Raw genomic sequence first — 14,686 nt, 5'->3', positions numbered from 1 at the left:
GCTTCCCAGGGGAGGGTGGCTTCCTCTGGGCAACACTGTACAACTGGACACGGCCAGCTCGGCTGGTACAACGCAGAGGCCACGAAGCCCTCCCGGGCCCATCCCAGACCCCAAGTCCTCAAGGACCTCCACTGATCAGAGGACGACAAAGTCGGGTGAGCGAGCTAACCCAGTGCAGTGGCCACAGAGAGGTCTCAGGAAGCCACACGCCCCCACCCCCACCCCACCTGCCCCCAGCAGAACCGCTGAAAGCAACGAAGGCCCCAAGGCAGTGTTGGAAGCCATTGCCGCGCATGTGTCTCTTACTTAGACAAGTTATCGTTGATGGTCACAGCAGAAACACAAAAGGCAAGATGTGTATGAAGAAGCAATCAGCGGTGCTTCTGACGCACTGATAGCTGCATCTCACTTTCCCATGCTTGGCCTTTTGCCAAAGGATCCGATCATTCAGACTGAAGTCCCCGCCCATGCAGAAAGCAGAACCAAGGAGGAATCAGGCCACCCCAAGTGACCCTGTCTACACCCCACACCCCCTGGCACAGATGGGGGTCCTCTGCATGACTGCCAGCTGCTGCCAGGTGAACAACCCACCTTAGCCCACACTCCTCAGGACCCTTGCTCTGCTGCACAGAGAGCCGTCTGCCCCTCACCAGAACCCCAGCTCTGCCTAAACCCGTCTCCGCTCCTTGCCCTGCCTGTCCTGCCTTCAGCCTGCGGCACACTCACTTGCTGATGCTGGGCCCCCATTGCCCACAAGGTTCAGACCACCTTCCCTGTCCATAGGCAGACGCTGCCCGGTCCAGCCCAGGGTGGCCACTCTGTCAGTGCCTGCAGTGCAGTGCAGTGCAGTGCCTGCCACGACATGGCTCTCGCATCAAAGGCGGCCCTGTATGTTCACATAGCCTTTGTGTATCTAACTCTGGCTTCTCCTTTCAAACGCATACAACCTACATATTGAACACACAGTGCCAAGTTCATGTGCTCCAACATGCTGAACTGGCTGCTGAAGGAATCAGAAATCACAGCACCAATGTCTTATTTAGCATTTCTGATTCACTCATCCTTTGCCACAGGGCAGGCCCCATTGTTAGCTGGCTTAGTCCCTTGGCACATCTAAGACAAGAAACCAGTCAATTAGCCTTAGGGTTTGGGAGTGGAAGGAGAGGTCAAAAACAGGCGGGTGGGGGGTTTGGTGGAGCAGTTGCATTGCCCACAGCAGGCTGCCTGGGTTGGAGTCTTGGCTCTGCTTCTCAGTCCAGCTTCCTGTAATGTGCACCCTGGGAGAGAGCAGGTGATGGTCTAATACCTGGGACCCTGCCACCCACATGGGAATGGGAATTGACTTCCCACCGCCAGTCTTTAAATTGACCCAGTCCAGGCTGTTTCATGCTTTTAGGCACGTGAACCAGCAAATGGAAGATCCCACTCTCTCCTTCTCTCTCCTTCTCTCTCCTTCTCTCTCCCTCTCTCTCCCCTCCTCTTCCCTCCCCTTGCCCCTCTCTCCCTCTCTCCCTTTCGAATACATAAATTAAATAAGAAACCACCCCTCTCTGTTCCCTTTACAGCTGAGAAAGCTCAGCTCCAGCGGTTAAATCACGTGTGTAAAATCAAGTCAGAATGGCAGCCCTCGGCAAAAGGGTCCCACTAGGCCTGGCTCTTTGTAGTGTGCAACTTCCCTCCCCGCTCAAGATGGCAAAATCACACACAATCCCATGGCCTGACTCACCTCCCCCAGCAACTTGGTCCTGACTCTGGAACAAATAATGAGGCAGGAACCAACGCTCAGGAGCAGGCAGTTCCTGGGTGTGCTAGGAACCCAGCCAGCCAGATGGAAAGACCCCGGGGATGGGAAGGGCAGAGCCTGGGCTCCTGGACAGGGAGTGACTGTCTGAGGATTTCGGAGCTGTCACCCACGTGGAGATCTACCTGCTGATACTACTGAAATGGAAGATGGAGGCCTCCCAACGCAGGAGACGACGGATGCTGCGGGTTTTGGAGTTCAAGTTAAGAAGGTCCACAGTGGGAGTACACGGTGCAGGAGAATCCCAGCCCAGGGTGTGTTCTGGGCTGCAAGAAAGGTACTGAGCGAGTCTGGGCTTTGTCCTTCAGTCGTGTCTGATTTTCCAGGTTCTGAACGGGTCATTGATCAAATGAAGAATCAATAAACCAGTAAAGTTAATGCACAGTGTTCAAGCAAACAGAGACTGCTTTTTCAGAAACAGTAACAACATTTTATTCCTTGGGAAATAGTGAAATTGAAGTTTGCTGGTTTTACTGAGTCTACAAGGGGAATCCAGATGTCCGTGAAACATGGCATCTTCAATTTTTATGTATAATGGTTTTTTTTTAAAAAGTGGGTCCTTTCCATATTATTTTAACCCATGTGCCTTGACTGCCAAATTTCAGCCAAAAAAAGGTCTATCATAAATGAATCTGTGCAACGTGTTTAGAAAAACATTAATGAAAACACTCATCATCCTTGAGTACAGAAATGCAGATGGTCGCTAAGTTCAGGTACCTAAAGAAGAAGTCGAATAGGCCAACCCTAGATATTCATCCTATCTGAACGCAGATGGGAAGGCATTTTATGGCTATATAAAATGACCTCATGTTATAAAATGGGAAAAAGCAAACATTAAACTATTTTATACATTTCAATAATGGTTCGGCGCCAGTGACCTTCTCTAATATCTCACTTCAAAGGGAATTGTTATTACACTCTTGCCTCCTTCCCCTTGTTTGGCTCCAGATTGCCTGGAGGAACAATAAAAATAAATGAAATCCATTAGATAAAATTATTATTTACACTAAGGCAATATTAATTTTATCTGTCAGCAGGTTATAAACTTAAGTGAAAGCTCATTCAATCTACTTCTGTGCTAAACCAACAAGGGCCCTTTCGAAGAAAGAAAGAGGAAAACAGCTCAGCAACAGGGCCTTTGATACACCAACAGAACTACACGTGCAACTTCTAGAGGATTCACTTAGAGATCTTCATCGACGCGGCAACATACGGATACGACAAACAATCGAGCCGTCAGTGACTCTCAGGCCGCACAGCTACCCCCCGTTCTCGTTTGTTTGTGGCTGCGATGCAAGTGTCCTTTACTCTCTTCTCAGCCACAATGTGTGCAACCTATGCTAGCATCGAAAAGCAGGCCATCCTAGCTAGCAGAAAAGATGGGAACAAAGAACACCTCCTTCCAATGTTCTTACCCTGGCCACCTCGTGCTGCCAACTCCACCCAGACTCCCAAGGGCACTCACGAAACCCTCCCCGCCCCGGCTAACACAGCTCCCTCCCAGGTTTCTACCACGCGCACAACTCAGAACCACAAGCAGAAGGTACTGCGCAGCCTTCCCCACACGCAGCTTCCAATCTCTTCTGAACACTGCTTCTGCCTCCGTCCCCCCACTCTCGGTGGCTTACCTCTTCAACCTCCCATGAGCTTTACAGCCTTACTTTCCAGCAACCCGGGCCTCTCAGATGGAGAACCCTCCTGCAGAACTCTCTGATCCAGACTCAAATCACCATTGCTGTGCCCACATCTGCTCCACTGGGGGCCTCATTATCTGTCTTCGCCTCCTGTGCCAACTCCCTCTCAGAGTCACTGCACTGTTTACTAAAACAGACCCAAAGCCCAAAGACCCGCCTACCACGTCCCCCTCCACCTGTGCATCCTGTCCCTCCTTTTGTCCCTGGGCCCCAACAACTCCTCCTGCACCCATCCCTTGAACCCAGGTCCTCCTCTCCACCCTGATCTTGCTGCTCTGTTTCTCATCCCTGCAACTTCCGCTGCCTGTGTGCCAGCTCCCCCGCTGCTAGGCCCATCCCCTAAGTACCACCTCTGATTGCTTCCCCAGCACTGCCCTCCCCTAAGCGGCCCCATGTATGCTCATACTCATTTCCACGGTACCCTCCATCACCACGAACTCCAGTTACATGTGTATCTGCCTCACTCCAAACACGGCTGTGAAAACCTCTCTGGACACAGTGCAGAGAATCCACGCCACAGAAATAAACAATGAAGAAAAATAAAGCAAGCCCACAGTTACCTCCCCACCTTCTCTGCAAGAGCCACGCTCCCATCACAATGCCATCCATGTTCCCTCCTTGTCTATGACTGCCACTCATTGTCACAGATGGTTTACCCGTCTATTAACATTCTCTTAACATCTGGTGCAAATACATGGATTCCCATGGTTTTGAGAGATGTCCTTTCTAAATGTCATAATTTTCCAATTAATGGTCAAAGGGATGAAGGGATTACTACAGGCAAACAAGCTACAAAGGGGTATTCTGGGCCCAGAAAGATGAAAGCAGACGGAAGACATCACCAATGTGTGAGCCCTGAAGGGTCGGGGAGCTATTCTTGTACAATGACTCACTGGAACCCCTTGAAGCACCAAAGGACAAAGAGAGAGAGTACATTACGGCCAGAGCTAAAATGGATGCAGTAAAATAATACTTAAATCAAGACATTAAATACCTATTAAATAATTAATGTATTAGTTTGATAGCCTTGAAATGCTACCAAATAAATTTACAGATCACACACTGCTAACGCACATAGAAAAACCAGACAGTGTAACACAGAAACTCCTGATCTGGGCGCAAGCCCACGTCTGTCTGATGATATGTTTCAGGTTCAGAGCAAAGTGAAAAGACTTGAGTTCATTTAAATCTGTCAAAGCTTGGTTCTCAAAAAAAAAAAAAAAAAAAAACTGACCTCAGGAGCACTGATTATTCTGGTGAGTATATGAGTATATGAAAAACAGGAACACAAATCTACAGGCAAATGAAAATGACTAAGCTTTCTATCAAAATCAAATGCTCAAACTATTATTCTCAAGAATAATAGGAACTCGGCAAAGCAGCCTGCGTGCAGGGCTCACTCGCCTCTCACTTCTCTGGTGTCTGAGACAGACACCATCATCCCTTCCTCTTCCGCAGATGTGGGGCAAGATCATCCCATTACCACCTGGAGGAAGTAACAGTTTAAGAGCAGTCTCCGGTCCCCCACACAGCATCCTTTTGCTGTCCCTTGTATTGGCAATGATTGCTTATTGACTGGGGAGTGGGCAATGTGTTACACACACGGTTCATCTGGCTCAAGAAACAAACTGGTGAATTATTTCCACCAACTGACTTCCCACCAGGCCTGAATATGGACTTCAACGGGGCCGGAAGCATCCCCAGGTCACTGGCCACAGCACCACTCGCGGATCCTGGAGCCGGAGCCTTCGCTCACCAAACACTGAGACCTCATGCGGCCGTCACCGTACAGCCGCGCCCCCTCCTCTGTCCACTTTCTATACACCCTCCCGGGAGGGCCCACTCAGTCCCAGAACAATGAACATCTGTTGACCGCCAGACAGAGATTCACGCCTCAGCCTGTGCCAGAAACCGCGACTCCCACCTGCTGCCTCACTTCCCTGTCCAGCAAAGAACGGTCCCAGACCAGCATGGACTCAGTGAGCCACCGGCCTCCCGCTCTGCAGCTGTGCTCCCTGCCCACGCCCTCTGGGCTACAGCTGGGCTCATGTTTAGTTCTCATTTCCCGTGGGACACTCTTAAGTCATCCGTGCACCCTGCTGTCCCTTCCCCACGATATGTAGTACACATGTGTCCTCTTCCTTCAACCCCACAGCCACAAACCCCCTCTGAAGCCACTTCCGGTCTCATCTGGACACAGCAAAGGCTTTTCTCCTTGGCCGTAGTGGTTTCCAGTTTTGCCCCAAAAGTCCATTTTCCATGTGCCAACGACAGCGGTCTTTGCAAAGAGCAAATCTGATTGAGCATTCTCTCTCTGCTTAAAAAAGCCCAACGACAGTTCTCTCTTTAACCTCCCGAAATGCAAACCCTTTGTCCCCAGCCAACAAACTCTCCTGTGTGGCCAGCACACTCACTTCTGCACCGTCTTGGGACTTCCACTGACTGTACTCAAACTTCATGTCACATGCGCACGTGTGCATGGAGGCACACACACACGGACACATGTGGCCTTCCCCCTGGTCTTTACACACACCCAACTCTTCACCCTCAAGAGGGCACTGGCTGGTCCTTGGCCCACAAGTCGTCTTAGGTCCATATTACTCAGACTCCACTCAAACGTCACCGTCTCAGAAAGGCCTCCCAGTGAGGTAAGGCCATGCACAGTGGCCAGAATCCATTACCTTCCTTCTTCCTATCACCTGAAATGACTTGAACTTGCTCAACTGATGTACTCACGGATTCCGTGTCGCTTTCACATAGTCTATCATTTGAGGTTTATGCACAAAGGAAGCACAGGGATGGTGTTTGGCCATCGGTTAAGATGCCACATCCCATCTAGGAGGGCTGGGGTAGGAGTCTCAGCTTGGCCTCCTGCTGAGACACACCCCAGGGAACAGAAGGCGAGGGTTCCCTGAGTTGGGTCCCTGCCACCGTGAGGGAGACCTGGACCGCGTTCCCAGGCCTTGGCTTCAGCCTGGCCCAGCTTGGGCTACTGTGGGCCTTTGAGGAGCAAACCAGCTAATGCCTGTTTATCTGTCACTCTCTTTCTGCCTTTCAAATAAAATAAAATAAAATTTTAAAGAGACTCAAAATCCCCACAACTTCTGTTTATGTACATCTCCATCAAAACATCATGTTGTATATCTTAATCCACAAAAGTAAAAGATAAAAATACCCCATGGGCAAACAGGTAAAGGCACACTCCGTCCCATTAACAGGGGAAGTTATGGTAGAGAAGCACCAGGAAAAGGGACAGCAGCAAATCCACTGGTAAGGTCAAAGGCAGAAAAACACTTCCCGTGTGTGGGGGGGTTATTCTCAGCCACCTCCATGACACAGGGGATGGATGCTTGGACAGGAGGAAACACAGGACGCAGGTTAGGATACCAATGTGTGCACGTCCTGCCTAGCCCGCTACAATAGAAGCAACCAGGGGACAGAACTTTCTTCTGTTCTCATGATACCCTAGGACCTAGGAGCTGGTGTGACACGTCCAAATATCACGGACCAACGGGCTATGCATTAGAGGAGACGGCAATGAAAATCACCTTTGTCCAAGTGACGCGTAAAGACCTAGACCGTTCCTCCAGATAGATGCACTCTCATGCACTTCATCCTGCCCACTGACCAGGGCCTCCAGTGACGTTCGCAGAGGCTCTGTGGACAACCACACGTCAGCTCAGCCGGCAGGTGAGACTCCAGGAGTGCAAGTCAGTACAGAGCTTGGATAAGCTGCCGCAGGACATCTAGGAGTGCGCACACAACGCGACGCTCCGACAGCTACAGGAGCATCTAGGAGTGCGCACACAACGCGACGCTCCGACTGCTACAAGGCTATGGGGACCTCGTCGCTTGCTCTTCAGTTCCTTAGCTTGGAATATGGAAAGGTCACAGAGGACATTTCAATAAAGGTCTTCGTGGCTGAAACGGAATCCTCCAGCGTTTTAACTTCTGTATGTCAAAACAGCAACACGATGTGATGGTGCAGATGTTAAAAAAGGAGTAATTCCAGGGCTGGCGCTGTGGCACAGCGGGTAAAGCTGCACTGCCAACATCCCATATGGGCACTGGTTCAAATCCCAGCTGCTCCAATTCCCATCCAGCTCTCTGCTCTGGCCTGGGAAAGCAGGAGAAGATGGCCCAAGTCCTTGGGCCCCTGCACCCACGTGGAAGAAGCTCCTGGCTCCTGGCTTCAGATCAGCACTGCTCTGTCTGTTGTGGCCATCTGGGGAGTGAACCAGTGGATCGAAGACCTTGCTCTCTCTCTCTCTCTCTCTTTCTGCTTCTGCCTCTCTGTAACTCTGCCTTTCAAATAAATAAATAAATCTTTTTTTTTAAAGGAGCAATTCCTAAATATACATCTAGAAAAAAAGGAGTGACAGACTGCATCAATATCACATGCAAATACCATCGCAATGAAAGAGTTTCAGGACTTCTGCAGGAAATCCGAATATTGTTTCTGCAGACAAGGCATTGAGAACTGTCTACTGTAGATTTCAGGGACTGCCTTGCCTGCCAGCATTGATGTCGGAGACGCAGAGCTGCACAGATATTAAGACCACAGACTTTAGACCCAAAGATTTTGGGTTCAAATTTTAGCTGCACCTTTAACTTTATGCCTCCACTTCCATCACCCGTAATATGGAGACTAAAGCAAAAAAAAAAAAAAACAAAAAAACTATAGCCTAAAACTATATGAGCTATTTTGAAGAAATGTGTACTACTTTTTAGCAGTTAGGAAGTACTACAGAAATTTTGATAAATAAACAAGGACTATGAAAAGAAAAAAAATGCTTCATCAATCTGGAAGGAAATTAATGTTACTGAAAGAAAGGGCTTTCCCCAAAAAAGAGACGGTCAAAGCAGTTCCCCAGTTCTGTTTGAGAGCTGTGAGGATGACACAGCCCTAGAAAATCCTGCAGCTGCCCAGGAGTCATGCAAAGGAACGCTCATCACAGCACTGTGGACATCAGCAAAAAATGAGAAATAACTCAGGTGTCTATTGAGAGATTAGAAGTCTCCATGGTGAGTTATATCACAGTGAGGAAAATGACACACAGATAAATATCAGAAACAGTGTTGAGAGAGAGAGAATCAAGAATAATACGTAATACGGTAAGTCAATACTTATTACAAATAAAACAAGCAAAACAATCTATCAAATGTAACAAAACTACAGTAAAAAGTATGACAACACCAACTTCACAACAGTGCTAACGTGAGAATGAGTGAATGTTGCATCTGCCAAGATCAGAACACCCTGATACACTCAGACCACGCCCTGCTCTTCGCAGGCCCACGCACTCTGGTTTCAAGAACGCACTCTGCTGTGTCTACAGGACACAGGATCTTCTCCATCCCCGGAGGGCAGACCCAACAGCAGCTCCCCACTGCAGGGGCCATTTCCCCAGCAAGAAGAAGGTCCCCTCCCGGGAGCCTGCTGTAAGTCACAGGTGTCTCTGTGGCCCTCCGCAGGCTGAACCCGACAGCTGGGCTTCTTGTGACAGGATGTGCCCTTGAAGGCCACGGGAAAACAGCCTGTGCTCCGTTTGCCCTGCCCTGTGATCCACAGAGCTCCTTGCAAGGACAAAGCACCCAGCACTCACTAAATGAATGAATCAGGCGGCAAACCAGTAGCAAATGGTGGACGGAAGTGCCAAGCTAACAAGGAAGGAGGTTGCAAGAGAAAAGTTTTCAAGATGTAGGAATCGTGTCAATGGCCTGGAAATCAAAAAAATGCACTTTTGGCAGGGAAATGTAAAAAAAGTCTAGGGTACAATATATTCCAAGTGGAGGCAGCAAACGCATTTACTTGTTTGAAATGGAAAAACTAAAGTTGCATGTAATGAGATCCAATAAATTGTGGCACATCCATACTATTAAATATTATGCAGCTTATAAAATCAATGTAGTAAAACTCTATATACTGACATATAAATCCAATAATGATGTTGAGTGAAGAAAAATAAAATGTAGACATTCATTTATTTATGGAGAGATAAGGGAGAAAAAGAAAAATCCAATTTTTGACCAAAATAAACCAGACAAATGATTTCTACTTTTTATGTTTGAGGTACAAAGAAAAAGGTGGCTACTCCTAGGTAGCAGATGCGCTTTTAAAAATACTCCTGTCTGTTGTTTGAATTCTCAACAACATCTAGTATTTCCAACTTAAAATGAGTAAAAATTTAGGCATGAAGTAGGTGAGGTTAGTTTTACAGATTAACTAATGAGACCAGATTTGAACATACACATTTAAGATTCAGTTCAGATCTGACTGCCGAGGTATAAGACAAAGCAAAATATCCTCTTATATCGCTGCAAGGAAGAACAGAAACCAGAACAGGACTGAAGAGAGAACAGCCGGAAGGTACAAACTGGGAAAGAGTTGAGTCCGGCTTCCCACAAGGGCTCTCCAGGAAGAGCTGTGATGAGAACACACAGCATACAGTGGAAACCACGCGTCTACGATGGACATCGCTACAACCCGAACCTCCTAGGCCTTCCTTCCCACTCAGTTTACCTGGGGGGAGGCGGGTGTGGGATTTTCACTGTTACGGAAGGAAATGGAATGGGCTGCTTCAGCCTCGTCAGACAAACCGTATTATGCAAAGCTCTCAGCTTACACTAAGAAGAAACGCTTAGGCACACAGGTACCGACAAGTATTTTCCATTCCGACACTGCCATCATGTAGTTACCCCTCAAGCCTAGTAAACAGCAGATACCTGTGAATTCCTTATAGGTAAAGCAGCAAGTGTGTTTATTTTCTCACTGAGATGTTTCTGGTTGAGTGAGAAAAGTGATGTACCTTTTTCAGCATCATATGTGGGAGGCAAAATGGTGTGCTTAGTCTCACTGTTCAGGAAAATTCCTGCAGTTTTCTCTGATTACAACCACCGTGACGTAAGGAACAGCTCATTAACCACAGGGACAACGCCGGAGGTGATGGGCTGCGCTTTTACAAAGAAACTCCTATTCTGCAAGGCCAGGGGTTCCCTAGGCACAAGCATCACCGTTGCGGGCACCTCTGGGCAGCACCTCACACACACACCTATCTCGTTAGGTGACTGACCCCGTGATCACAGGAGATTCCCCAGTGGTGGCAAAGCTTGCTACATCACAAGTCCACACACAAGTCTGCCTGCAGCCTACAGAGCCCAGTATGGCTTTATTTATTTTATTTTATTTTTTTGACAGGCAGAGTGGACAGTGAGAGAGAGACAGAGAGAAAGGTCTTCCTTTGCTGTTGGTTCACCCTCCAATGGCCGCCGCGGCCGGCACACCGCGCTGATCCGATGGCAGGAGCCAGGTACTTATCCTGGTCTCCCATGGGATGCAGGGCCCAAGTACTTGGGCCATCCTCCACTGCACTCCCTGGCCACAGCAGAGAGCTGGCCTGGAAGAGGGGCAACCGGGACAGAATCCGGCGCCCCGACTGGGACTAGAACCCGGTGTGCCGGCGCCGCAAGGTGGAGGATTAGCCTAGTGAGCTGCGGTGCCGGCCCCAGTATGGCTTTAATAACTGTGAGTTTTAAAGCACAAACAAGAGACAGTGGCTATGATGCTTCCCAGAAGCCACTCTTCTGATGTGATACACACATACAAACTCAAACACACAGCAAGGATGCAAAATACACTACACCTTACTGGTTTCATCTCAAGGACATTCACTATAGGAATTCATCGGGAGACGCTGTATTGATTGCATTTTCTTAGTTTCTTTGTTCCTGGTGCTCTCTCAGTTGATTCGGGAGAGACCAGCCCTTGCCTGGAGAGTGCAGATGGCTTGAGTGTGAAGACAGCCCTGACACACCAGCCAGCCAGCAGGAGCCCACACACGAGTCACCTGCCTCGTCAAACTCACACACCAGCCAACAGCCCCTGCCTCTGACACCCCAGGGCCAGCAACACACAGCTAGCGGCCACCCCATCACAAGAGCTCATTCCCTCAGTGGCCCTCCCTGCCTCACCCCTTCCTCCAAGAGAGCCGCAACAAGGCTCTGAGCCCGGCTCTGTCCCCTTCCCTGACGACCTTGTGTCGCACGCCTCCTGATTCCGGGATCCGAGAGTATCAACCTTTTTTGTCATGATCAGCGCTTCTGTGTCTGCTCTCTTATCACCCTTGATTACAACAAAACCCGTGTATACGTCTAACACAATTGTCAACAAACATTTATATTGAAATACAGTCATCCTTGTGAGATCAGTATGTGTTACAAGCATGATTTAGAAGTTTCTCCCGATGGACTCTGCTAATGATGGTTCAGCTTAAGCCTGTTCGTGGCTCACAATGACTCCAAAGCAATGTGCATTCAATAGAAATCACACTTAGAATTTTGATTTGGTGTCAGAGATTCTCCCAGGCTAAGGATGTGAAGTAAAACCCTCTCTCATGACGCTGGGCAGGTGCACCTCCCAGTCAGCCCCATGACCACAAGGGGAACCACTGATACCAGAGAGTGTGCTGTGTTCAGAGCTGGGACCATGAGTAGGTTAAGCTTACTAAAAGCATTGTCAGCCTTGGCATTTTCAATATGCAATGGGTTTATAAGGAGCTAACCTTACCATGAGTTGAGAAGCATCTGTACAAGTGAGTATATCAGGAAGATGAGACAATATTGTAATAGAAATTTTAACCACACGCTCAAGATCTAACACTAAATGGATCAACAGGACACTACACACTGTGTACCGCACATAAGCAAACACTGATATGTACACACTCACGTATACGCACCCACACACAGGCACATCACAAATGTGTATCCGTGGGCATGCATGCACATAGACCTCCTCCTAGCGAATGCTGACCCACAAATACCAGGCTCCCACACGACTTCAAGGGTGCAAATTCCAACACAGCAACCTGCTGATATACACTTTCTACTTGTACCTACCAACAGGGCTAGCCTGTGTGTCTTTCTTAAATGGTTTATAAGGGTTTAATCAATACAGCACACTGACAACGACGGGGCCACTGCAACTACCAATAACTGCTGGATGTGACAACGTGGACCTTCATGTTTAAGATCAACATCTGGGGAAAATACACCCAATCCTTAGAATGAGCTGAGATACGCGGTTCTGTGTCGTTTGAATACTTCTGGTGGGCTGATAAGCATGTATGATTATGATCATCAGAAAACACTGTTTTCTGTTGCTGAGAACATGCGGCAGACACAGTTAAGATGAAGTGGGAATCTGATTGTCCTTTCCAGCTAACTCCTGTCCCGTGGGACTGACGCGGCCCAGGTAAGCCCTGGCTCTGTAATCTGTTCCCCACGGGCACGCTGGGAGACACCATCAAGAACAGAGGTAGGGTGTCAAAGGCAACCCAAAATTATTTTTCAAAGGACCATGGTTTTTTTATCTTGTCAGAACTGGATCACCGCCAACAGGCCTCACCCTACTCAACAGCACCAAGGTGCTCAATCCCCACCCTACAGCCTGTTGTCTGTGTGGGCCTGTTCAGAGAGGGAGAGCTAATCCACGCCATCACCTTCAGAAGAAAACACAGGAGACCAGAGGCAGACCCAGCTTCTCTACAGGAAATCCACAGGGCTGAGGATTTTAGTCACAGTAAAAAACTTAAAGTTAAATGAGTTGTTTTTTTTTTTAACCTAAACAGTGAACCGACAAATGAAGGAAGAGCAGGGAAACATGCAAGAAGAAAAACACTAGGACGTTCAAAAGCCTAAAGATATCAATAAAGAAGCATCCGGCACTAAACTCCAGATGAAATTCAGTACACTGGTGGTGGCCATCCATAACTCCCTAAATGGAAGTCAGAGCGAAAGTGTGCACCTACCTTGTGACTTTCTCTACATATCATACAGATGGGAAGACACAATGAGATCATGGCCCTTTCAAAGTGTAGTTTATTGTCCAATATTTTCTCCAGTGTACTCGTGATTCTCACTGATTAGAACCAGGAAGGTCAGAGACAGAGGCAAGACCGCAAGAGCAGGGAGCAACCAGGTGCCTAACCGACTAGACGCGGCGCAGTGGAGGCTAGCGTGGCTTGAAGAACTGTGTCGCAGGTGCGCCAGCAGAGGAGTTGTCCCCCAGCTGAGCTGTGGCCTCCCACTCACAAACCCACCCACACAGACATTTACATTTGCTGCCTGTACTGACAGGAAAAACTCTGGGAGAAGAAGTGAGAGTCTGTGCATCAGAGACTCGGATTTAATCAGGAAAATAATGGTGATTCTGAGAAGCCAACATTGCAGCCACCGGTCATCAGTCATGAAGAGAGCCACAGCGCCAGATCTTGAGGAGCTCATATGGGTCTGATTGAAAAAAACCACCACGACAGCAACGGGAAAAAGTTCCTACTGCCTTAGAGAACTGGACAATTCTGCAAAAAGAATGCACCTCCACTACTGGAGAAGACAGTACACTTTAATACTTTGGGGCCAGCGCTGTGACGTAGTGGGTAAAGATGCCACCTGGGGTGCCGGCATCCCATACAGGCACTAGTTCAAGTCCAGGCTGCTCCACTTCGAATCCAGCTCTCTGCTATGGCCTGGAAAAAGCAGCAGTCCTTGGGCCCCTGAACTACCACAGGAGACCCGGAAGACACACCTGGCTCCTGGCTTCAGATCAGCCCAGCTCCAGCCATTGTGGCCATCTGGGGAGTGAACCAGCAGGTGGAAGACCTCTCTCTCTCTCCCTCTCTCTGCCTCTGCCTCTCTGTAACTCTGCCTTTCCAAAAATAAATAAATAAATCTTAAAGAAAAAGACTTTGTACAAGGCATATTGCTTTTCAAATATAAGATATGTGTCTGTTTGCAAAAATAAATTCCAAGACACATCCACTCAAAAATGTGTACATGAAGGTCTGTAGCAGAACTATTCATGAAAGTACAAAATACGGAAATGATCTAAATGAGCTTCCACCAACCAATGAACGGTGAACAGATGAAGAAAATGTGATAAGGCCACAATGGAACATCGCTAGCCAGAAAAAGGAATACAGCACCGTACAGGCCACAACAGGAATGCACCTGGAGAAAACGCTCAGGGAAAGAAACCGCTCTCAGAGCTGCAAGGCTGATGATTCCACTCACATGGAATCTCTTGAGTGGGCAAATCCATAGACACAGAAAACATCAGTGGTCAACGAGAAGAGCAATGGGTATCAGGCTTCTGGGGAATGCCAGCAAAATACTCTAATCTTAGTGAGGCTGC

General features: G+C 48.4%; 1 protein-coding gene across 6 annotated transcripts in view; it reads right to left on the bottom strand.

Moving 5' to 3' along the window:
- Positions 1–14,686, bottom strand: part of SEMA5A (semaphorin 5A) — a 472,925-nt gene that overhangs the window by 320,510 nt on the left and 137,729 nt on the right. The gene's annotated exons all lie outside the window — the stretch shown is intronic.

Source organism: Oryctolagus cuniculus, chromosome 14 (assembly GCF_964237555.1).
Source record: "Oryctolagus cuniculus chromosome 14, mOryCun1.1, whole genome shotgun sequence".
In the NCBI taxonomy this organism is placed as follows: Eukaryota; Metazoa; Chordata; class Mammalia; order Lagomorpha; family Leporidae; genus Oryctolagus; species Oryctolagus cuniculus.
Note: the sequence above shows the minus strand (reverse complement) of the source record. Positions and strands in the feature narration are given on the sequence as shown.